Source organism: Bombina bombina, chromosome 3 (genome assembly GCF_027579735.1).
Source record: "Bombina bombina isolate aBomBom1 chromosome 3, aBomBom1.pri, whole genome shotgun sequence".
Lineage (NCBI taxonomy): Eukaryota > Metazoa > Chordata > Amphibia > Anura > Bombinatoridae > Bombina > Bombina bombina.
Genome location: NC_069501.1, coordinates 1068759364 through 1068786484, shown reverse-complemented (window position 1 = coordinate 1068786484; position 27121 = coordinate 1068759364).

Sequence of the window (27121 nt, the reverse complement as noted above, 5' to 3'; positions counted from 1 at the left end):
TCTGAATATTTACACCCCTCTCCATATCAGGATACTGTGCTGTAGTGGGTGATACAGTTTTCACTAGCATAGAACTGCTTTACCCAGCTGCTAGCCGGCCGGGGGGGGTGAGTGAATGTAAGAGAAATATGAGGCCACGGTCGTCGCTCTCTGGAAACACAAGTTGTTCCTTTCAGCCGATGTAAACAGGGCTATATTTGGTATTAAAAAGATCCTTGTTTACTGCCCTTTTAATTTCAGAGATTATGCGTAGTTATGGCTATTTAGGTTGGAGATGAGCAATATTTTCTGAAATTATAGAGAGAGCTTCTCCATTTTGCGACTCCTCATGGCTGTAGTTAGGACACACCCCCCATATGTAATAATATTTGATTTTAACGTGTACACAACATATTATGTTTTTCAGAGATTGATGTAACAACATGTGCGATGGATGAGGAAATGGCTCCCTTGGAGTCTGATGGTACGTCAAATATATATAACATGTATCTAACATGTATTATTGTTTACAAATCATAATCTTGAAAAAAAAGAAAGTCTACAGCTTTGTCCCTTTAAAATATATTATTCCATTATTTTTTCTGTACACTACTGCCCCCTTTCTATATCATGTAACATGAACCTATGTTTTTAATTTATATTAAATTTAAGTATGATTTGTCATTAATGACATCATGATGTCACATGCATATTCCATGCCAAACCCCAATAATGATCTTCTGATTGTACAGACAGTCGTTGCTATTCATCTGAGTGCCTAGATGCAGACCATATCATTATGTCATCATTGCTTTGAACTTCTAAACCACTTCTAAGTATACATAAAACATAATCATGTTGAAATTCCTTGATTTAATTTCATGATGTATGATATGTAAATTGATTTTAAAAACATTTATGTGTAGACTGTCCATTTCAATCAAACAAACATTGATATTCCTCAAAAATAAAGCATGCATTTCGGAATGTGGCTATTAATATTGGGATTACAGACATTTCATCCTAATTTAAAAGAGATTCACAAAAAATACAAAGAAAATGTAATCAGATAGAAAAGATTATTTTCTTAATATTTAATATGAACGGTAGTATCTACAGTGTATATATTATGAATAGTAATTGATTGAAGCATCAAGCTTTAAATTAGTCAATTTAAGATTAAAAATCACTGAAATATATATGTAAATCAGTGTTTACATGGTTTCAAAGGCTAGGTGGAGTGGCCATTTAAATTTGATCATATTACACACTCCCATATAATGCAATTGTTGGATTTTCAAAAATCAATCCACAGGCATGTGTCTAAAAGAACTCTATTGCATTTCAATATCAAATGCATACATGCCTAACAAAATATTATCCAAAAGATAAATATATTATCAAATCATAAATATTAGCACATAATGTTGACTTTGAAAAATATGATTTGTAATGTATTTATGAAATGTTACATGAAAAATAACAGTGAACATTCAGAGTTTAAAGGCTCAATTAAATCTTCTTATTAATTATATTTGATTCAAATCAATCAATAACTTAAAACATAGTCATTATTGTGACTTTGTCTAAATATTTTAGGAGAACAAGAATCCAGACTTTAAATAATGTTGAATCTTGATTTCTTTCAAGATAATAATCTATTTTCATATCATATATGTATATATACTTTTGTTATATATTTCAGATGGACCTTCCACTTCTGGGCATCAGCCTCCCACCCCCCCCAGCCAGAAGCCCCTCCCCAGCCAGAAGCCCCTCCTGTGCCAGAAGCCCCTCCTGCCCCTCCTGCGCCAGAAGCCCATCCAACCCCTCCCCAGCCAGAACCCACTCCTGGCCCTTCCCATAGGTACTCCTGTCCTGTCCCTCCCAAAAAAAGATTAATTGACCCCCCTCGTCGCTCTCCCTGTTTTGCCACCCATACAGCTCCCTCACCTGCACAGCCACCAACTCCCCAGGCCCCTGACTCCCCAGCTGTGCAGGCTCCCCTGGAGCGGCAGCCCAATCCCCCACCTTGCCCCATCCCTCCCCCTATCCCTCCCCATCAAGACTTTTACCCCAGTCCCCACCTTCATTGTCCTGGGTGTCGGATTGTCCTTCCCAGCCACCGATGTAAGTATCATTACAAATCCACATTATATCATACTTTCTTAAAGGGACATTATACTGATCGAATTATACATTGCGTTTGTTGGGTCTTGATTCTTGAGATGTGTTGTTGGTAGGTGGGGTGTTCTGTGTGTTCGTTACTATTCCTAAAAAAGAAGAAGACCCTGTTGAGGTAGAAGGAGTGGCTTTATTGCTATTATCGAGTGCCTGTATTTGAGATCTAGTATATGTTCTAGGTTGGATACTGATTTCGGAATTAATACTACCTGTTGAGGTGTCTGATTCCGACACCTCAATCTCACTTTCATTAAATTGAATTAAACTCTGAGGTTTGTTGGTGTTTCGGGGATGTGTGTTGTATCTCTTTTGCCATTTGTATACCTTTTTTTAAGGTAGTCGCCTTGGTCTCTTAGATATTTTTCTTTTTTATTTGGTATTAATTCATTCTCCAACTTATCAAGTTCAGCTTGATATTGTTTATAAAGGTTGTTGAACTTATCTAGGTTTTCAAATGTTTTTACATTTTCATTGTGAGTTTGTATAGTTTCTTCCAGCAATGCCACCTCATCTTGATCTGCCTCTATCAGGATTTGGATTAGTGTTTGTGAGCATGTTGTCAATGCTTTCTCCCACCTGTCGATATGTTCCTGTTTTTTAAGATCATATGCAGGAAACATTTTAATTTGTAACCCCCTAGGTATCATGTTATCTTGTTGATATCTTTGAAAAAAATATAAATTCCACCACCTCTTTGAGTGTTTGTAAAGTGTTTTGTGTGATTCACATAATAAATTGTTTATTTGATCCTCCCCTAGGTTTTAAGGTTGTTCATTTGAGACATTGAACATTGTATTACAGTCTTGTAGTCTCTTTTGCTGTCTGGCAAGTAGTTCATTTTGTAAACTCATTATTATGAGATTATATGGTTAGTTCCTGAAAACCTAGTTATACCTAGGTAAGGTTATACTGTCAATACCAGGTACTAAACCATATAATAGTAATAAACAAATATTGTTATTATATAACCTTATAATATAAGCTTCCTCTATGAATGTCTAAAGAGAGGTATTTAATCTACTAAATGATAAAATCATATGAGTAGACTTGGAAAACATCAATAAATAAAATGTTTTGATCATAACTGATAATAGCTAAGTATACCAAAAATCAGCAATAATCAAGTATTATTATATATTTTCTTACTTAGCACTTTTAAACAAAGGATTAATCAGTACATCACTTAATATGTATATTTTTCATAATCTGCATAAGCAAATTCAATCATAACAACATTACATATATAAGCCAAAACGTCTGTTCTCCACTTTCAATACTCTCCTCCGCCCTCCCCCACTTCCTAATACAACTTCTCTGTCAGCTTAAGACTTTGCCAGTCACTTCATTAACAAAATTGACTCCATCAGACATGAAATCAGCTCTCAACATAATTCCATTCTCCCCCCCCCCCCCTCAAATACTCTCACTCAACCACAACCCTCATAACCTGAAACTTAGTTCATTCTCCCCTGTTACTGAGGAAGAAGTTTCGGCACTTATACTGCGCTCTCACCTCACTACCTATCCCCTTGACCCTATCCCCTCACAGCTGCTCCCCTCTCTCTCTGCTACCCTTACCCGAATACTAACACACATTTTCAACCTCTCCCTCAGCACTGGTACATTTCCCTCATCGATGAAACATGCACTGGTCACACCTATCCTCAAAAAACCTTCCTTTGATCCTACATCACCATCCAACTACCGCCCTATTTCCCTCCTCCCTCTTGCTTGAAAGCTTCTCGAAAAACTAGTATATGCACGCCTATCCCATTTCCTTACGTTAAACTCCCTTCTTGACCCGCTGCAATCTGGATTTTGTCCCTATCACTCCACAGAGACAGCTATTGTTAAGGTCACCAACGACCTACTTACAGCTAAATCAAAAGGCCACTTCTCTCTGCTTATCCTCCTTGATCTGTCCGCAGCCTTTGACACTGTCGACCACCCTCTTTTGCTCCAAACCCTCCAATCCTTCAGCATCTGTGACACAGCCCTTTCATGGCTCTCTTCCTACCTGTCAAACCGTACCTTCAGTGTAGCCTTCTCTGGGGCCTCCTCTGCCCCGTCACCACTTTCTGTCGGAGTACCGCAAGGCTCTGTCCTCGGTCCCCTTCTCTTCTCAATCTATACGTCATCACTAGGTTCCCTAATTAAGTCCCACGGTTTCCAATATCATTTGTATGCCGATGACACCCAAATCTACTTCTCTGCACCAGACCTATCTCCTTCCTTGCTAACCTGTGTCACTAACTGTCTTTCGCACATCTCTTCCTATATGTCCTCTCACTACCTCAAGCTAAATCTCTCCAAAACTGAGCTCCTCATTTTCCCCCCTTCTTCCAAAATCTCCACCCCCAATATCTCTATAACTTTCGACAACTCCATCATTACCCCTACCCAGCATGCCCGATGTCTTGGGGTCACATTTGACTCAGATCTTTCCTTCACTCCTCACATTCAGTCCTTGGCTACAGCCTGCCGCTTCCACCTTAAAAACATCTCTAAAATTAGACACTTCCTTACACAAGACACAACTAAGATTTTAATCCACTCTCTCATTCTTTCCCGCCTTGATTACTGCAACTCCTCTCTGACCTCCACACCTGCCGCCTAGCTCCTTTATAATTCAAAAGGAATGCCTCTGCCAGACTCATCTTCCTTACACGTCGCTCTTCATCTGCTGCGCCTCTCTGCCAATCCCTTCACTGGCTTCCTCTTGCCTCTAGGATCAAACACAAAACTCTCACTCTTACATACAAAGCCCTCAACTGCACTGCTCCCCCCTACATCTCAGACCTTGTCTCCAGATACTCTCCCTCCCGTCCCCTTCGCTCTGCTCATGACCTCCTACTCTCCTCCTCTCTTGTCACCTCATCACACTCCCGTTTACAGGACTTCTCCAGACTGGCTCCCTTCTTGTGGAACTCTCTGCCTCACTCCACAAGACTCTCTTCTAGTTTTAAAAGCTTCAAGTGCTCCCTAAAGACTCTACTGTTCAGGGATGCATACAACCTACGCTAACCTTTCCTAATACCAGTTCCTCTCCTCCACTGCAATCCCCTGAACCCCCTTAGCATGTAAGCCTAAAAGTCCAGCTGTTTGTAGATCACCTTCTTAAGAGCTGACTACAACAGTGCAACTCTTGGCAGGGCCCTCTACCCTATAATTGTTTTGTTTTGTACTCCCCCTTTGTTTATAGCGCTGCGGAATCTGTTGGCGCTCTACAAATAACCGATAATAATAATAATATAAGTATACGCAATATTTGTATTTTACATTTCATTACAAATCTAAAAATGCAATTAGGAAATATTATATTAATTACACTTGAAACACATATTTATACAGCACTCCTGTATTTATTAAGCAACACACCCAAATACACTACAATTTTACAAGTGTAGTTTAAAAGAATTCAGGCAAGTATATATAGCCTGAATATACATGCACTTTTTTTTATTAATTATCACAATAAGTCTAATCATAATAACCTCACTTCAACATATAGAGATCACAAACACATCCAATACATTCACAATTGCTGATACACAACAGCTCATTTAACATTTTCAACAACTGAATGCACTATTCAAGTTAATTCAACATAGCACGTTTAAACCTAAGTTTCACATTTTATCACTAAGGGTTGGTAAGTTAGTGTGACACCTCATTGTGTTATTTTTTTACACAGGCACTTAAAGTTTTTAGTAAATATACACATATATATATTTTTATAAATAACATGTACTTTTTGCACCGCAGATTTCAATTAATAAGGAATATATAATAATAAGAAATAATAAATTTCATTCATTTGAAGTCATTCTCTAAGTTAGTTCTTGCATTGCTATAAAATTAAAATAATTATCTCTTTAATAAATGAATAAGACATCCCCTCAGTAAGAGATCATAGCTCTTTTAAAATACAAAAGTTCTGATTACATCGTGAGGATTAATAACATTAAAATAATACATATTGACTATTCATTAATATATCCAAAATTCAATAACGTATTTAAAAGCATCCAAAATATTCATATAACCAATGAAGGATACAAAATTGAACCAGCCTGATGATTGACACTATGTTAAACCAACAACACAGATCCCCACACCAATCCATCAAAAAGGAGGCATGTACTAGTGAACCAATAAAAGAACGGTCTTTTGCCGACCCGCCTAACCCCCTCTGAGGAAGCGTATGAGAAACGCTGCGTCAGGGGTTTCCTATTTTTAATCTTGATCTCTTGTGTGTAGCACATGTAAACTTAATGTTAAATAATTAAAAAAAAATTCTGGATAATGGTGGTCTAAAACGTATTGTGGTAATTACTTGGTGGCGTTTTCGCCAGAGCTACTGACTGAATACTTAAAAAATAGCAATACAAACAAACTTACTAATATTACCAGTACTGTTGTCGGCTAAAAGCACTATTTAGTTTAAACTCCGTGAGGCAATAAGCACCATTCCCGAAAGGGCTCATTTATACAACGCCACATTGTAACAGATATGGAATGTTTGCAACATTAGGATCATTTTATTAGTATCATTTTTCCACACCAGTGTATGACAAACAAGTCTATATGCACAACTATGTTAGATTAATAGCAACAAATTCACAAGGTGTAGAAGCTATTGAATAGTGCATTACAAATGCTGTAATTCCTTTAGTAAAAATATATAATGCAAGACTTTCTTTGCATAACTATGTAAAAACAAACAACAGTTAATTCATGATGGAACTACATAGTTAGTCAAACAACCAATATAGTTGCCTAAGGATATATATTGAGATTGGTTAATACAGCATACGAGTGGTTGAATTCATTTAAAGAGGAATCACCTTAGAATATAGCAGTAACTTTTATTGTAGCTGTGCGTACAAGTGACATAACCCTTTGACACAACCATAGAATGGTAGAATGATTAAGTTAAGACTCTAAGGGACATTAGCAACTAGATCGCAATTCATTCCTCAATGATATGGAACATATGAGTCTCTATAAATACTGTTAGTATGCCTCCATGCAAACATTAGCAAAATAGAACCCACAACAGTACTGTAGAGTCAGTATGAATATTTATACTCTTTACCACCAGTATAAGTAATATAGGATCATTGAGGTGTAATTCATGAATCCTGAGTATGCAAAATAAATACAATTTAAAGAGGTATTTCCCCTGAATATAGCAGAGGTTAAGATCTAAGTTGCATTTTCAAATAAGCCCAATATATGGCAAACAAATATTAACTTTAAATAAAGTCAAAAATAAATAAACACGCATACATCAGAAGATATTCCAAAGATCTCTTTTTTTCTGTTACCACCTATCTAAAGTTTATTATAACATTAGAATCAACACACAGGAGAAGTGTTTTTAATTTGTGTGAGGGTAGCACAACACTATTGAAACATAAGCTGTCTTTTAAATAAATATTAATAAAAGTTATTTTTTATTTATCCACTGTTAGTATTAAACAATACCTTATCAATATTGAATCAGTGCATAGAAGCATACTACAAACTGTGAGTTATGTCTATTTTTCTGTAATAAATTGAATTTGATTTGAAAATGTTTTTGATAAACCTTTTCTTTATTTGATTAATGTAAATGTTTCCGATCTTCATTTTGGGAAATCAACATCCAAATTTTCTAATATCTAAATGATATTGCCTAGATGTTGGATATCTATTATGTATATATATATATATATATATATATATATATATATATATATATATATATATAACATATTTTTCAAGATTGATAGGGTTTTGATTTGTCTTAATATCTTAATGGTTTATCTCTGAAGAACATATTTAATGTGTAAATCTTATATATAGCATATTTAATTATAATAATGATTTGCATTTTGATTATTACAATGTTTTTTTGCTCTCTTTTTCTTATGTTCTGTAATTATTATTAATTTGTATTATTTTTCTTTTGGTTTAGGTTGTGACTCAGCATGGTTAACGCTAGAGGCTCTAGCACGTATAGAGCAGACCATGCTGAGTAACAGTCAGTTGCTGGGAAGGATGCATGACACCATGCATGTCCAGCTGCGGCTTCATCGCTTGATTCTAGAACGCATAATGCGGTTAGAGTCAATGCATAAAGCCACAGCTGGAAATGCACAGGACGATGAGGGTGATGCTGATGCCCCATAAGTGGAGGATCCGGAGATGGCCCGAGGGAGAACTAATTACTCCTCCATCCACATGTTGTTATTTTGTTGTTTGATATATTTTGTTGCCATTTGGCCTTTGTTTTCTTGTTGTGCCTGTTGCACTATTTCACCTTGTCAGATGTCTCCAATGGGGCTGTGTTTGCCCTTGTCAACTCCCTCCAAGGACTGTGATGCACTATGGCACCTTGTCAGATGGCTCCAATGGGGCTGTGTTTGCCATTGTCAACTCCCTCCAAGGACTGTGATTCACTATGGCACCTTGTCAAATGGCTCCAATGGGGCTGTGTTTGCCCTGTCAACTCCCTCCAAAGACTGTTATGCACTGTTTCACCTTGTCAGGTGGCTCCAATGGGGCTGTGTTGGCCTATGTTTGCCCTTGTCAACTCCCTCCAAGGACTGTGATGCACTATTTCACCTTGTGAGATGGCTCCAATGGGGCTGTGTTGGCCTATGTTTTCCCTTGTCAACTCCCTCCAAAGACTGTGATGCACTATGGTACCTTGTCAGATGGCTCCAATAGGGCTGTGTTTGCCCTGTCAATTACCTCCAAGGGCTGTGATGCACTATTTCACCTTGTCAGATGGCTCCAATGGGGCTGTGTTTGTCCTTGTCAACTCCCTCCAAGGACTGGGATGCACTATGGCACCTTGTCAGATGGCTCCAATGGGGCTGTGTTTGCCCTTGTCAACTCCCTCCAAGGACTGTGATTCACTATGGCACCTTGTCAGATGGCTCCAATTATGGGGCTGTGTTTGCCCTGTCAACTCCCTCCAAGGATTGTGATGCACTATTTCACCTTGTCAGATGGCTCCAATGGGGCTGTGTTGGGCTATGTTTGCCCTTGTCAACTCCCTCCCAGGACTGTGATGCACTATTTCACCTTGTCAGATGGCTCCAATGGGGCTGTGTTGGCCTATGTTTTCCCTTGTCAACTCCCTCCAAGGACTGTGATGCACTATGGCACCTTGTCAGATGGCTCCAATGGGGCTGTGTATGCCCTTGTCAACTCCCTCCAAGGACTGTGATGCACTATGTCACCTTGTCAGATGGCTCCAATGGGGCTGATTTATCAATGTGACTTTTTAAAAATTTATCTTATTTCGTTTTTTGATGATAAAAAGAAAGTTATTAATATATTATTTTTCATCTTTATTTATACATGTCATTTATTAAAATCTATATTTTATGTGGTTAATCCTTAAAGGGACAGGAAGCCAAAAAATGGTCTTTCATTATTCATATACGGCTAGATTTAGAGTTTGGCGGTAGATGGGGTGCGTTAGCTACGCGTGGTTTATTTCTAACGCGAGTTTTTTAACGCGGGTATTTAGAGTTTATAAACAACCTTCTAACGATACTCCTAACGCGTGTATTTCACACGCGGAATCCCGCCCGCGTTAGACAGTCTCCCATAGAGATCAATGGAAAAGCAAAAAAAGACGCTTTTTTCACCTAACACTCGATCTCGCGAGAAATACCACATAATGCACAACAATAATACACCGCAAATGTCACAACAACAATCACAAAACAAAGCACATAAGCATTACACATTCAGAAGCGGGGGAAAATTAATAAAATAAAATACAGGGAATACGCATATACTTTAAGATGCGGAAATACGGAAAATAACAAAAAGGAAAAATAAATGCACAATCATACACTAGCAAAATACTCGCATTCAATATTACTATATATTCGGACAAACATACATATACAACACTTCACTAATACGACACCATCGCAAATTAACATTTACATATAATACGATGGGACAATGTTATAGAAAACGAGCACTATGACATCATCGCATTCTACACATTCCACAAATACTAACTCGAAATGAGCATGCGCAAATTCACACAACTAATACACATTGAACAAATACTAATTACTAACAAAGCACACCTGAACAAATTACTAACAAAGCACACCTGAACACAATTTACAAGGCAAACCGGTACATCATTAAACATTTACACAGGGTATATAAGCACCACACAAGCATGGCTTCTTTGACTGTGTTGCTGGTGGGTTTTGGAGATTGGAGAGTTGAGATTTGAGATTTAGTGCCTTATTGTGAGTTAGTGTGAGAGAGTCAGTTAGTGTTATCGTGAGTTAGTGAGAGGTAGTGTGAGTTAGTGGTAGTGTGAGTTAGTGGTAGTGTGAGTTAGTGGTAGTGTGAGTTATTGAGAGTTAGTGGTAGTGTGAGAGAGTCAGTTAGTGGTATTGTGAGTTAGTGGTAGTGTGAGTTAGTTAGCGACAGTTGGTTTGGGTGAGTGTGCGAGTGTTTTTTCTGCATATTTAACACATTTACACGCAAACACATTCAATACATACATACACTTATCAATAACACTACATACACTCCATACCCCATACCCTCTCATACTATACTCCATACCCCATTCCCTGTAGTCCCATTCCCTTTCATCACATTTACTCTTATCCCATACCCCATCCCCACCCCATCCCCTAGTTACATTTAGTTTACATATCCTCCTTTTAGTCTTCTTATACATTTTGTCTATTTAAATACTCCTTACCCTCTTTTATTTATATCCCTTTCACACTTTCAGCACTTTTTTAGTCTTTTTATTTCTTTATTTTGACCCCCTTTCATTTGATCACACTCACTTTTTGTTTGCTTAGTTGAGGTTTAGTTTAGGGAAGAGATGGAGGAGGAGGAGGGCAGGCAGGAGTTTAGTCAGGGGAGAGGTAGAGGGAGGAGGAGGGGGAGGAGAGGGAGGGGGAGAGGAACAGGGCTGGAAGGGGGGCAGGAAGCGGGGGTTGAAGCGGTGGGTGGACCCAGCCACTTGGTTCAAGATGAACAAGTGGCTGGGCCCAGTGGCGGACAGAGTAGGGCTTCACAGTCCGGGAAACAGAGGGCATCGTCACAGGGGAAGGCCAAGGCGACTAGGGAGGCGAGGTTTTCTATGGAGGAGAAGGAGGCCCTCGTAGAAGCCTATATGGGCAGGTATAGGAGGCTGCAGCATCAGAAGACCACCCCAAGTGAGAAGAGGAAGCTCTGGCAGGAGATAAGGGATTCAGTCAATGCAGTGGGTGGACGGAATAGAGATATGGACTCTATTAAACATCGTTACCGGGACTGCAAGATGGATCTTAAGAAAAAGTTAACCCGGGAGTCCCAACATGCCGCAGGAACCGGTGGCGGCCCTGCACTGATAGTTGAGTACTGCCGATGGGAGGAAATGTTGCGTCCCAGCATCTCCGAGGTGGATATAGTCGGTATCGGAGGAATCGATACCGGGAACCTGCCACTCTCATCTGACGGTAAGCTCATTTAAGAATAAATTAACATCCGAATGTATTTCAAGGGACACTATACGCAAACATTTTCTTTCATGATTAAGGTAGAGAATACAATTTTAAACAACATTCCAATTTACTTATATTACCTAATTTGCTTCATTCTTTAGATATACTTTAATGAAGAAATAGCCATGCACACGGTGAACCAATCACAGGAGGCAGCTATGTGCAGCTACCAATCAGCAGCTACTAAGCATATCTAGATATGCTTTTCAGCAAATAATATCAAGAGAATGAAGCAAATTAGATAATAGAAGTAAATTAGAAAGTTGATTATAATTGTATGCTCTTTCTAAATCAGGAAAGAAAAAACATTGGGTTTCATGTCCCTTTAAGGATAAGATTAATGCTATTACGCTGTTTAACACATTATTACGTAAACGCATTTACAATTACTTTGTGGTTACATTAGTATCTAGGCTATAGGTTAGGTGTGCATTTAAACAGACTGAAAACAAACGCTAAAACATTCAGATTGACCAGAGATATCACAAACACGGTTTTGAAAATGCGGAAATCGTATTGATTGTTAGATTTCAAAGTGGATTAATGAGGCTGCATTTGTAATTGTATTGTAAGCTAAATAATTTAAAGCTTTATTTGGAAATATGCTAATATATACATTTCTTTCTTTTTCAAATATACAGAGTCTGGGGAGGAGGCAGCATAGCAACTACAGGCTCCTCCTTTTCCCCGGTATGAGAGTGGTGGGGATGAATCTCCACCTCGGAGAGAAGAGGCCCCCCTTGAGGAAGAGGCCCCCCTTGACGAAGAGGCCCCGGAAGCAGAGGAAGAGGCCCCTCAAGCACCAGCAGGCCGCCGTGCACCAGCAGGCCGCCGTGCACGGGCACCCCGCCGTGCACAACAAGAGGAAATAGATGAGGTGCGGGTTCTACTAGACTACATTGACCAGATGCGTACCTCCCGGATAAAAAATATAGAAGGCAGAAGTAGAATTATTGAAGAGCTCAGTGGCATTCGAGAAGCCCAAACCCAAATCATACACCTCCTTACTCGAATAGAAGAAGGCCAAAACAGAAGTTTTCTACTCCAACAAGAGATGTTTAATTTCTTCTGGGAGGCGCATGCTGGTCTGCCTCCTGCTGGGCCTCCTGCTGGGCCTCCTGCTCCTGGGCCACCATCTGCTGGGCCTCCTGCTCCTGGGCCGCCATCTGCTGGGCCTCCTGCTCCTGGGCCGCCATCTGCTGGGCCTCCTGCTCCTGGGCCGCCATCTGCTGGGCCTCCTGCTCCTGGGCCGCCATCTGCTGGGCCTCCTGCTCCTGGGCCACCATCTGCTGGGCCTCCTGCTCCTGGGCCGCCATCTGCTGGGCCTCCTGCTCCTGGGCTGCCATCTGCTGGGCCTCCTGCCGGTCCATCTGCTCCTGCCGGTCCATCTGCTCCTGCCGGTCCATCTGCTCCTGCCGGCCCATCTGCTCCTGCCGGCCCATCTGCTCCTGCTGGCCCATCTGCTCCTGCCGGGCCATCTCCTCCTGCCGGGCCATCTCCTCCTCCTCACCTTGGTCGTCCCAGTACCCTTCCTTCCACTCTTCTCACAACATCTCCAATGAGAACTCGTCGGAGGCGGCAGTTGCCCCTCCGAGAGCCTCAGCCTCATGGGAAGAGGGGAAGGAAGAGGAAGTAAGTATTTTTTGTCATGTTTATTTCGTTTTTATTTAATGTGTAATGGATAGGTATGTGATGATGTGGTTTTCATACACTTGTGGACCACACTCTGTATATAATCTACTTCTATGGGACCGGGTCCATGGAGGCAGATTGTTTGCAGAGTGTGGGTTATAAGTGTGTGGACACCACATCATCACATACCTATCCTTGTTCATGATATTGATTGGTTTCTGTGATGTGATGTCCAAACTGTTTCCCTAATCTCAAACAAAATTACCATTACAATTATCCATGATGGCATATTACTGTATGAATGACAATAACACAGCTCAAAGGGACAGTCAGAACATTATTGATTACAAAGAAAACACTGTATTACGCATTATCAAGTTTGAAACAAAAAAACATGGAGAAATACGTGTGACTTATGTGCTTACCCTTGTATCTATGCCTATGAAAAATGACCACTTATTTGTTGTTCTGACATAACAACATTTTAGACAATCAATGAACAATACATGGTAAATATGCTGTATGAGCTCAAGGTTTTATATATACAAATGCTCTCAAAATGCCCTCTAGTGGTCAAATTGCATTCTCATTACATGCACTCTTCAAGCTCTAAAAAATGAGCACACGAACCTCATAGGTTTAGCTAGCAAATAAAAATAACCACAGAAAAATTATTAATTGGTGAGAAACCTTTGATATCATTGATATTACAAAATTTGCTTTTTTAATAATGCAAAACATTATTTGTTTTCTAGACTGTCCCTTTAAAAAAATTACATATGCTAACATATAATATTTGGTGATTTTTGGTATATCTACATCTACTTGTTCAAACAAGAAATATTGCATAAAGATTTCTATTGACGTGATAAATAAAGTCTATTTTCTTAAAGAGACATTATTGTGTTTGTTTGTTTTTAGAAAGACATTTGTTTTAACAATGAATATGGTTTAAAGTCCTTTTAGGAGTGACAAAAAAAAAATATGCTAACAATAATATATTTGGAGATTAACCAATGTGGAACTCATACATGATACAAAATCAACATTTGCATTAAAGGGACAGTATACAATCTTTTTAACAGAACTGCATGTAATAGACACTACTAGAAACAACAAGATTAACATATACTGATATCAAAATCAATATTAAAAAGCTTTAAACACTTTCAAAGAAAATCGGGTTATCTCTATTGAAAATATAGATGGAAACCCCATTACAACCGTAAAACAAGACAATACCCCATCATTAACATATGAAAAGACCCTTTACACAAACAGGAGAAAGCTGGAGATGGTACTCACATGAAACTTTGAGGCTTGGCGAGGAGTCTGAATATTACTTAAATTTTATTTGAACATAAGCAAAAGTAGACATGTATTTGGTAAACAATGGACTATATAACTAGAGACAAAATAAAAAAATTGGGTTTTTAATGTGAGTGTATAATGAACCTTTAATAAAATATACGACGAAATAACATTTAGAAGAAGTCGGCATCTCATATATTTAGCATATGATAAAGATAAATGCATATTGATTACTTTATTCTAATACAATAGCGCATATTTATGAATTCGATATCTTTAAAATTAAACACAACACAGTCATTTTTCATAAAAAGGAACATATTGTTGACAAACATATTAAACAAGATGGACTATATTTAGAGATTTGCACTTGCCTCGAAATATCTTATGCATGAAAACATTTTGCTTTCATTCGTTTATTCAACCAGACATCCAGCAAAAGAGAATGTTGTGTTCTTTATCAGCTATGGGTCAACAATGTTACATGATGCACACAATCCATATTCGCCATGGTTTTAAACTTGTCTTCTCATTCACAAACGTGTGTAACGTGCCCAAACAAATATTGCGGGACTACGTAATACAATCAGACGTTTTTTACACCTTTGCATGTGATGTCTTAATTAACATGGCGCATCCTTGATCACGTAAGAACGCAATCCAATAAAAGGCGCATCCTTGATCGCGTAAAAACGCCATCCAATAAAAGGCGCATCCTTGATCGCGTAAAAACATCAGCCAATACAAGGAATCATTGGACAGCCTGGCAGGTGACGTCTTAAGCAACATGGCGCATGCGAGATCGCTGAAAAACCGCAGCCAATACAAGGACTCAGTTGATAGCTTGGCATATCAATAAGAAACGTATTTATATTTTAGTAACTAGTATGTGTCTATATTGCTATCTAGGAATGTCACGATAGATAACGAAATACTGTGATCTATAAAATAGAATACATTATCGAAAATAAGGAGATATTTCATTAGAAGCAGAGGATTTATAACTAAACTATTTAGCAAGCAGCATGTTTTAAGTAAAAATTAAATCAATATTGGTTACACGATTATGTACGACATTGCAATTTGAAATATATTGTTACAATAAATGAAAATATTTGGATTATTGTGTTTCCTGTCCCTTTAAAAGAAAATGAATGTTCGGAGATGCATTAGTAAAATAGGGATGTGTTAGATATTATATGTTAAAGGGACAGTCAACCCCAGAAATTGAAATTTCAAAAATATAGCTAATCCCTTTATTACACATTACTCATTTTTGAACAACAAACACAGTTATATATTAATATACATTTTACTTCTTTTATTATCTTGTATCTAAGCTTCTGCTGACTGCCCCATTATTTAGTTTATTTTGACAGACATGCAGTTTAGCCAATCAATGCTCACTCCTAGGTCACTTTACGTGCATGAGCTCAATGTTATTTATATGAAACATGTGAACTAATGCCTTATAGTAGTCAATATTTTTAAAACATTAGAGGCAGTCTTCAAGGTCGAAGAACTTAGCATATGAACCTCCTCTGTTTACCTTTCAAATAACAATAATAAGAGAACAAAGCTAAATGTTGAATAAAAGCTAATTAGGAAGTTGGTTAAACTCGCATGCCCTATTTAAATCATGAATCATCTTTTTGGACTTGACTGTCCCTTTAACTATAGCTATGGTGTATATCTTTAACATTTAAAAGATACACATGAGAAATACATATGCCATTGATGTTTTAAGATATGTTTAGATTGTTTTGGAATAACAATAATGACACATGTATTGATCAAACGTGTCACTTATTCAAGTTGAAATATGGTCAGCCTACCACTAGCCATATATGGGAGGAGAAGTATTTTGTAAAAATATTTAGATAAAGATATTCCTCATCCAAAATATGCGCATTACACACAGAGATTGATTTGGTTACACTACTACAATAGGATAGAATTGAAATTTAAATACATGTGCTGTCAACATTACAATAAGATTGTTTATTAAGATTATATGTCCTTGTTCATGTAAAAAGGACAAAAACGCTTTAGAAATGGAAATCCATTCATTAACAATTGTGGTCAGCATCACTTAAAGGGACAAGAAATTAAAAAAAATTAAAGAGGATACACAGAGAGAATACTATTTCAATAAAATTAACACTTTACAGGGATTATCTCATTGTATCAATCCTGGGATCATTTGTTAAAGGTGCATCAATTCACGCAGAGTTTATAAAGAAACACATGGATGTGAAATTTGCAATATACATATATATACAAAATAACAATCTATATATACATATCTACAAAAATTACTATGCTAATCATAATCATGCAATGATAAAGCTTTCAGAAAAATATATAAAGACAAATAATAAAATTAAATTGGAGATGTAAATCTTAAAGTCATTTACAATTTTATTACATATATGATTCAGGAAACACCATTATTTTTGGTAAGGTCCCTTTAAGGATTAACCAGATAAACTACAGATTTCAATCAATGACATGAATAAAGAGGACAAAGAATCGTGGAATGACATGTCTTTTATTAGTATGTCAGAAAATATCAACAACGTTTATAAATAATCTTTTAAAGATCCGGAAAATTGGAGCCATTTGACAAGGTCAAAGAGTGCATCACAGTCCATGAAGAGAGCTGCCAAGGGCCAGCATAGCCCCATTGGAGCCATTTGACAAGGTAAAAGAGTGCATCACAGTCCATGAAGAGAGTTGCCAAGGGCCAGCATAGCCCCATTGGAGCCATATGACAAGGTAAAAGAGTGCATCACAGTCCATGAAGAGAGTTGCCAAGGGCCAGCATAGCCCCATTGGAGCCATTTGACAAGGTAAAAGAGTGCATCACAGTCCATGAAGAGAGTTGCCAAGGGGCAGCATAGCGCCATTGGAGCCATTTGACAAGGTAAAAGAGTGCATCACAGTCCATGAAGAGAGTTGCCAAGGGCCAGCATAGCCCCATTGGAGCCATTTGACAAGGTAAAAGAGTGCATCACAGTCCATGAAGAGAGTTGCCAAGGGCCAGCATAGCACCATTGGAGCCATTTGACAAGGTAAAAGAGTGCATCACAGTCCATGAAGAGAGTTGCCAAGGGCCAGCATAGCCCCATTGGAGCCATTTGACAAGGTAAAAGAGTGCATCACAGTCCATGAAGAGAGTTGCCAAGGGCCAGCATAGCCCCAATGGAGCCATTTGACAAGGTAAAAGAGTGCATCACAGTCCATGAAGAGAGTTGCCAAGGTCCAGCATAGCGCCATTGGAGCCATTTGACAAGGTAAAAGAGTGCATCACAGTCCATGAAGAGAGTTGCCAAGGGCCAGCATAGCCCCATTGGAGCCATTTGACAAGGTAAAAGAGTGCATCACAGTCCATGAAGAGAGTTGCCAAGGGCCAGCATAGCCCCATTGGAGCCATTTGACAAGGTAAAAGAGTGCATCACAGTCCATGAAGAGAGTTGCCAAGGGCCAGCATAGCCCCATTGGAGCCATATGACAAGGTAAAAGAGTGCATCACAGTCCATGAAGAGAGTTGCCAAGGGCCAGCATAGCCCCATTGGAGCCATTTGACAAGGTAAAAGAGTGCATCACAGTCCATGAAGAGAGTTGCAAAGGGCCAGCATAGCCCCATTGGAGCCATTTGACAAGGTAAAAGAGTGCATCACAGTCCATGAAGAGAGTTGCCAAGGGCCAGCATAGCCCCATTGGAGCCATTTGACAAGGTAAAAGAGTGCATCACAGTCCATGAAGAGAGTTGCCAAGGGCCAGCATAGCCCCATTGGAGCCATATGACAAGGTCAAAGGGTGCATCACAGTCCATGAAGAGAGTTGCCAAGGGCCAGCCTAGCCCCATTGGAGCCATTTGACAAGGTAAAAGAGTGCATCACAGTCCATGAAGAGAGTTGCCAAGGGCCAGCATAGCCCCATTGGAGCCATATGACAAGGTAAAAGAGTGCATCACAGTCCATGAAGAGAGTTGCCAAGGGCCAGCATAGCCCCATTGGAGCCATTTGACAAGGTAAAAGAGTGCATCACAGTCCATGAAGAGAGTTGCCAAGGGCCAGCATAGCCCCATTGGAGCCATTTGACAATGTACAAGAGTGCATCACAGTCCATGAAGAGAGTTGCCAAGGGCCAGCATAGCCTTATTTGAGCCATATGACAAGGTAAAAGAGTGCAACACAGTCCACGAAGAGAGTTGCCAAGGGCCAGCATAGCCCCATTGGAGCCATATGACAAGGTCAAAGAGTGCAACACAGTCCATGAAGAGAGTTGCCAAGGGCCAGCATAGCCCCATTGGAGCCATTTGACAAGGTAAAAGAGTGCATCACAGTCCATGAAGAGAGTTGCCAAGGGCCAGCATAGCCCCATTGGAGCCATTTGACAAGGTAAAAGAGTGCATCACAGTCCATGAAGAGAGTTGCCAAGGGCCAGCATAGCCCCATTGGAGCCATTTGACAAGGTAAAAGAGTGCATCACAGTCCATGAAGAGAGTTGCCAAGGGCCAGCATAGCGCCATTGGAGCCATTTGACAAGGTAAAAGAGTGCATCACAGTCCATGAAGAGAGTTGCCAAGGGCCAGCATAGCCCCATTGGAGCCATTTGACAAGGTAAAAGAGTGCATCACATTCCATGAAGAGAGTTGCCAAGGGCCAGCATAGCCCCAATGGAGCCATTTGACAAGGTAAAAGAGTGCATCACAGTCCATGAAGAGAGTTGCCAAGGGCCAGCATAGCCCCATTGGAGCCTTTTGACAAGGTAAAAGAGTGCATCACAGTCCATGAAGAGAGTTGCCAAGGGCCAGCATAGCCCCATTGGAGCCATTTGACAAGGTAAAAGAGTGCATCACAGTCCATGAAGAGAGTTGCCAAGGGCCAGCATAGCCTTATTGGAGCCATATGACAAGGTCAAAGAGTGCATCACAGTCCATGAAGAGAGTTGCCATGGTCCAGCATAGCCCCATTGGACCTATTTGACAAGGTAAAAGAGTGCATCACAGTCCATGAAGAGAGTTGCCAAGGGCCAGCATAGCCCCATTGGAGCCATTTGACAAGGTAAAAGAGTGCATCACAGTCCATGAAGAGAGTTGGCAAGGGCCAGCATAGCCCCATTGGAGCCATATGACAAGGTAAAAGAGTGCATCACATTCCATGAAGAGAGTTGCCAAGGGCCAGCATAGCCCCATTGGAGCCATTTGACAAGGTAAAAGAGTGCATCACAGTCCATGAAGAGAGTTGCCAAGGGCCAGCATAGCCCCATTGGAGCCATTTGACAAGGTAAAAGAGTGCATCACAGTCCATGAAGAGAGTTGCCAAGGGCCAGCATAGCCCCATTGGAGCCATTTGACAAGGTAAAAGAGTGCATCACAGTCCATGAAGAGAGTTGCCAAGGGCCAGCATAGCCCCATTGGAGCCATATGACAAGGTAAAATAGTGCATCACAGTCCATGAAGAGAGTTGCCAAGGGCCAGCATAGCCCCATTGGAGCCATTTGACAAGGTAAAAGAGTGCATCACAGTCCATGAAGAGAGTTGCCAAGGGCCAGCATAGCCCCATTGGAGCCATTTGACAAGGTAAAAGAGTGCATCACAGTCCATGAAGAGAGTTGCCAAGGGCCAGCATAGCCCCATTGGAGCCATTTGACAAGGTAAAAGAGTGCATCACAGTCCATGAAAAGAGTTGCCAAGGGCCAGCATAGCCCCATTGGAGCCATTTGACAAGGTAAAAGAGTGCATCACAGTCCATGAAGAGAGTTGCCAAGGGCCAGCATAGCCCCATTGGAGCCATATGACAAGGTCAAAGAGTGCATCACAGTACATGAAGAGAGTTGCCAAGGGCCAGCATAGCCCCATTGGAGCCATTTGACAAGGTAAAAGAGTGCATCACAGTCCATGAAGAGAGTTGCCAAGGGCCAGCATAGCCCCATTGGAGCCATTTGACAAGGTAAAAGAGTGCATCACAGTCCATGAAGAGAGTTGCCAAGGGCCAGCATAGCCCCATTGGAGCCATATGACAAGGTAAAAGAGTGCAACAGGCACAACAATAATAAAAAAGGCCAAATGGCAACCATAAAAAACAGAAAATCAACATGTGGAGGGAAGATTCTTTTCTGCGCCCTTGGAGCATCTCCAGATCCTCCACTTATTGGTCATCCCCTTCATCGTCCTGTGCCTGTCCAGCTAGAGATTCAAGCATTAAATTGAAACGCATCATCTGACGTAGAGTCAAATGCTGAACCTGTAGCTGGGCATGCATGGTGTCGTTCATCCCTCTCAGGACAGCTGTGTTCCTCAACACGGCCTGCTCTACGCGTGCTAGACCTTCTAGCGTGAGCCATGTTGATTCACAGCCTAAAATAAAGAATAAATAAAATATTAATGATAATTACACAACAGAATAAAAAATAAGCAAAGATACATTGTCATCATAAAGACAAATCATTCTTTAAATTAATTTGTTGAAATTGATTATTTACACATTATATATGTTATTCAGACAGACCTAAACCATTAAAGGGACAGTTTACTCAAACATGTTGTCCCCTTTAATTGGTTTTCGATGATCCACTTTTACAGCTTGAGTGTATAAAATCTTGTAAAAGGATTTACATTGTACTTACATTAGCAATTTAAATATTTTAGTTATACTGTGGTAGGCACACCTATCCTTAAACATTTTGGCGTTGAGGCAAAGCTGTGTAAACATAGCAACCAGAAGAAATTACATTCCCACTGGGTTATACAAGAGATAATGTATGAACATTTGTACATAAATTGTTGGATCCAGGTAGTGGTGATTGGTATATATAGTGATATCAAATTAAAGGGACACTAAACCAACATATTTTATTTACTGATTCAGATAGAGCATGACATTTAAAACAAATTTTTAATTTACTCCTATTCTTGAAATGTTAGAATTCTATAGCTATATTTTAAATGCAAGAATGTAAGTTTATAGGGCATTTTTGGTTATCAACCTTGGTTGTCCCTGCTGATTGATGGATACATTCATCCAACAATAAAGAAATGATGTCCAGACTTTTTTTTATTTTCAAAATAATTATAGGCATTTCTTTGTTTCAATAAAGATAGCAAGAGAATGAAGAATAATTGATAAGAGTAGTAAATTATAAATTTGATTAACATCGCATGCTCTATTTGAATCACAATAGAAACAATTTGCCTTCAGTGTACCTTTAAGTATCTTATAATGTTGATTTTGAATGATACTTACAGCTGTGCCTGGGAAGGACAATCCGACACCCAGGACAATGAAGGTTGAGACAGGGGGGAGGGATTGGGTTGGGGAGGGATGGGATTGGGTTGGGGAGGGATGGGCTGCTGCTCTGGGGTAGGCCATACAGCTGGGGAGTGGTGAGTTGGGGGCTGGGCAGCTGGGGTAGCTGTACGGGCCAAAAGACGGGGAGAGCGGCGAAGGGGGACGAAAGGGCGTTTTTAGGAGGGACAGGACAGGAAAAATGTGAAGGGCCGGGAGGGTCTTGGGTCTGTGGAGGGGCAGGGGACTGGGCAGGGGACTGGGCAGGGGTCTGGGCAGGGGACTGGGCAGGGGACTGGGCAGGGGCCTGAGCCTGGGCAGGGGTCTGGGCAGGGGACTGGGCAGGGGCGGAAAAATGATGACCAGATGTGGAGGATCCATCTGAAATAAATATAATAAATATATTAACATCTCATACATCATGAAATCAAATCAACGCATTTCAACTTGATTATGTTTGCAATATACTTAGAAGTGTTTTTGAATTTCTAAACAATGATGACATGAGGATATGGTATGCATATAGGCACTCAGATGAATAGCAATGACTGTCTGTACAATTCTAAAATTATGATTGTGGTTTGGCCTGGAATATGCATGTGACATATTGATGGCATGAATTAGAAATCCAAAAAAAATTAAAGAATAATCCAAGCATATTTTCATGCTGCCTGATATAGAAAGGGGGCAGTAGTGTATTTGAACAGAAAAATAATATTCCTTTTTAAAGTGCAAAAGCTGTAGACTTTGAATGTCTTCAATAAAATGATTTCATGATTTGATCATGAAATCAAATCAACGCATTTCAACTTGATTATGTTTGCAATATACTTAGAAGTGTTTTTGAATTTCTAAACAATGATGACATGAGGATATGGTATGCATATAGGCACTCAGATGAATAGCAATGACTGTCTGTACAATTCTAAAATTATGATTGTGGTTTGGCCTGGAATATGCATGTGACATATTGATGGCATGAATTAGAAATCCAAAAAAAATTAAAGAATAATCCAAGCATATTTTCATGCTGCCTGATATAGAAAGGGGGCAGTAGTGTATTTGAACAGAAAAATAATATTCCTTTTTAAAGTGCAAAAGCTGTAGACTTTGAATGTCTTCAATAAAATGATTTCCAATAAAAAAACATGTTGGATACATGTTAGATATATTTCACATACCATCAGACTCCAAGGGAGCCTCTTCCTCCTCCGTCCCACATGTTAAATCAATCTCTGTAAAACATAACATGTTGTGTACACGTTATGATCAGATATTATAACATATGTTACTGTTGCTCAAAGACACACATCAATGTTGCTTTAAACATATACACAGCCAAAGTTATGATTTACATCATTTTGATGGAGCATACAAATGACATTAGATTTGTTATTCTCAATGATTCAGATTTTCGATTTATTGTTTGTATTATTTTAAAAATCATAAAAGCATAGTACATTGAACATTTAAGATTTCTCATGTGTGTATCACTTGATGATTGTTGTCAAAATTGAAAATGTAAACAAACATATGCTATACATCTTCTGAATAACAAAGGTGTAGACTAAGAAAATTGTAATTCTTAATCTTTCAATATTAAAATAAAATTGATATATAATCAGAGGAGTAAATTATATGTTTGTTTCAAATGTAATGCTTCATCAGAATCATGCTCATAATATTGATTACCAATACACCTTCAATGACATATAAATGAGTCAATGGACTTACCAGAAGACTGCAAAGGCAGCTCAGTGTCAGTGCTGGATCCCTCTGGGCTCCCCACAACAACTCTCTCTATGAATGATATAGATATATATTAGTGAACACATTTTGGATAGCACTAAATCACATCTGTATCGATTTATAAGAATAATCAACTTGAAAATGTGAAGAATAGAGCAGTCATTAGAATAAAAAATGCTTGATTGAATCAAGGGGATTATGTAAAAAATGATGTATTTAACATATGTTTAATTTCTGACTATATTAGACATCAAACTCATCTCATACGATGCTATTGCATATCTAAATATACCCATTGATCAATGTTCTTGTTTAGGACACAACACATATTGATCACAATACCAAACCAAATTGATTTGTACAAATATGTAATCATGGTGCTGTTAGAGTATGCTTATATCTATAAAGTAACTCCAACAGTGAATATGTGAATTATATATCAATATTGTTTAATCCAAAGAATGTAAGGATTAATGAATCTATTGTTTATTAAAGGGACACTGACATGATTTATTTCAATCAGTGATTTCACTGTTCAAACTGTTACAAATTATTTAACATTGACTCCTATTATAATATTTATTTTGCAACATTTTAATCTTAAAGGCAGATGAGCAATATTGTATTCAATAAATATTGTTTGTTGAAGGTATCCACCAATCATCAATAACAACCCAGGTTGGTCAACCAAAATGGAGCTGCAGATAAACGTACATTCTTGATTTTAAAATACATTTATCAATAGAATATTTAAAATATGATTATAGTATTATATTTAAATTTTGATTAATATTGCATGCTCTATCTGAATGACAACAGTAATAATTTTAGCTCAGTGTCCCTTTAATATAAAAATATATAGATTTGACAATGTCGCTGTTAATGAATTTTCTACTCCATATGTTGATGTAATGAATGGGATGGAGCATGCAATTACAATCTAATATGTTAGTTAAGGATATCCTCAAATATCTTTAATTATCCTCTCTTAAAGGGACATGAAGCTCAAAATGTGTAATTGTATACTTTTTGAAACTATGTACTACTGTTATCTGAACACATGATTTTAACTTATGAAAAAAGGCCAATTTATGCATAAAAAAACAGCCGGATAATACCAGTAATGCATTGCTTAACCTAAACCAAACTCAATATGTTTTTAGAATAACTAAAACAATAGACTGACCCAATTTAGATAATAAAATGTTTATACAAAACAATAAAATCACGTGTCGAAATCATTCAACGTAAAATTTAGTTGGCATGTCCCTTAAATGACGTGATCAATTAAAAATATGTAATCTATATTTTAAAACTCAAAACATATGCAAAAGTGTGTGAATGTTGTCAAAATGTATCCAAATAAGATTAAGCAATACACAGGGGAAGAATATAAATTGGACATTCAAAGAATCTTACATTAAAATGAAGATATCAAGAATAGATGGGATATCTTAAAATCGAACAAATTTCTGATTAGTATTACAATGTAATCCTATGTTTGTTTGTTTTTTATTCTTATTTGTAAATCTTTTACAAATCCATTTTGAGGATCCATATAAATATTGAACAATGTGGATTTTTTATGTAATGTTCTGTCCACGTGTGTGCGCAATTCTATTTTTCGGGATCATTGCGCAATGATTCCAAGCGGAATTACGCATCCGTCATTTGACCAACATGTGTAAAGCAATGCCACTTACAGCACACCCATGTTCACGTGTGTGCGCAATTCTATTTTTCGGGATCATTGTGCAATGATTCCAAGCGGAATTACGCATCCGTCATTTGACCAACATGTGTAAAGCAATGCCACTTACAGCAAACCCATGTTCACGTGTGTGCGCAATTCTATTTTTCGGGATCATTGCGCAATGATTCCAAGCGGAATTACGCATCCGTCATTTGACCAACATGTGTAAAGCAATGCCACTTACAGCAAACCCATGTTCACATGTGTGCGCAATTCTATTTTTCTGGATCATTGCGCAATGATTCCAAGCGGAATTACGCATCCGTGAAATAAATGTGGATAAAGTAGTGCGATGAGTATCATTTCATAAAGACTTCAAATATATTTGCTATTGGGTGTATTATGAGATGAAAATAGTATATTTGTTAATATTGAACAAGAACAAAGAATATATATAACTGTCTTAGGATTCGATAGTTAATGTATGAAATGGTGGATGATAGTGATTTCACGGATGCGCAATTCCATTTTCGCTCTGTGACGCATATTCTGTAGAGCGCAAGAAACATCATTCCTATTTCATGTGTCACTAATCTAAAATCAGATATCTAAACATCATATGTAGCGTATGTTGTGAGATCTATATAGGTTTAGTATCTGACTATATACACATTTCTTAAAAATCTAATCAAATCTTAATATATTATATGAAGTTGGGTAGTTACCTGGTTCAGATTCTCCATCATCTCCTCCCAGGCCACCGGACGGAGAAGCAGCTGCCCTGGCCCCCGGGTCAGGACTTTCAGATCCAGCAGCTGGGAGGGAAGAAGAGGAGGCCGAGGATGGAGAGGATCGAAATCTTTTGGGGAGCCGGAGACTGAGGAGCTCGCATAAAGTCACCTCATAAGGGAGTAGGTAGAGTTTCCGCGGGGCCTTTCTTTTGCCCCCTCTTTTACGGGCTTGTACCCACTCCATTATGAGGTCGACTTTTTTGGTCAAGCGCAACCTCATATCTCCGAATCTCCGCATGATCTGATCCTGGCTCCTCTGGACGACACAAACCAATTGAACCGCATTGGTGACAGACTCCCAGAGGGCCTTCTTAACATGCGCATCTGTCGACCTCCTCTTGTTCCCAAACAGCTGGGGATAAAAGTCCTGGACGGCGTGGACCAGTGCAGCGCTCTCCTGCTTGGTAAACCTGGGAGGTGACATGCCTGCTGGGTTTTCGGATATGATATATATATATATATATATATATATATATATATATAAATTATATATACAGTATGCCTGCAGGCATTAGAGAACTGACAAAGATGGCAACGTGTAATGGACTTTTATATGGTGAAGTAAACATGAGATGCACCATGGGACAAGTTATCTGTACATCTGATTGGATAAAAGTTTGAAATATTGTTAGAATGTCTGTGAGACCATCCTGACTCAAGTTGTGTTTGTGTGATGAACTCTGATTGGCCGTTCCTTAATGTTTCATATCTTAGTAACTTCCATACACATACCTCCTGGTGGTGCTGTTACTTCATTTTTCATGTAGACTTATTTGTAACTCATGGGCCTGTCATGCGGATATGTGTGATGCAGATTTAATATGCGTGATCCATTAAATATTAATGTTTAAATTCTCGTTAAAATCTAATACTGTCACATTATTAAATGTTGTAGACATTTCTCGGTTTAATAACGGTCTGTTTCTTTAATACAAATACGTTGGATTAATA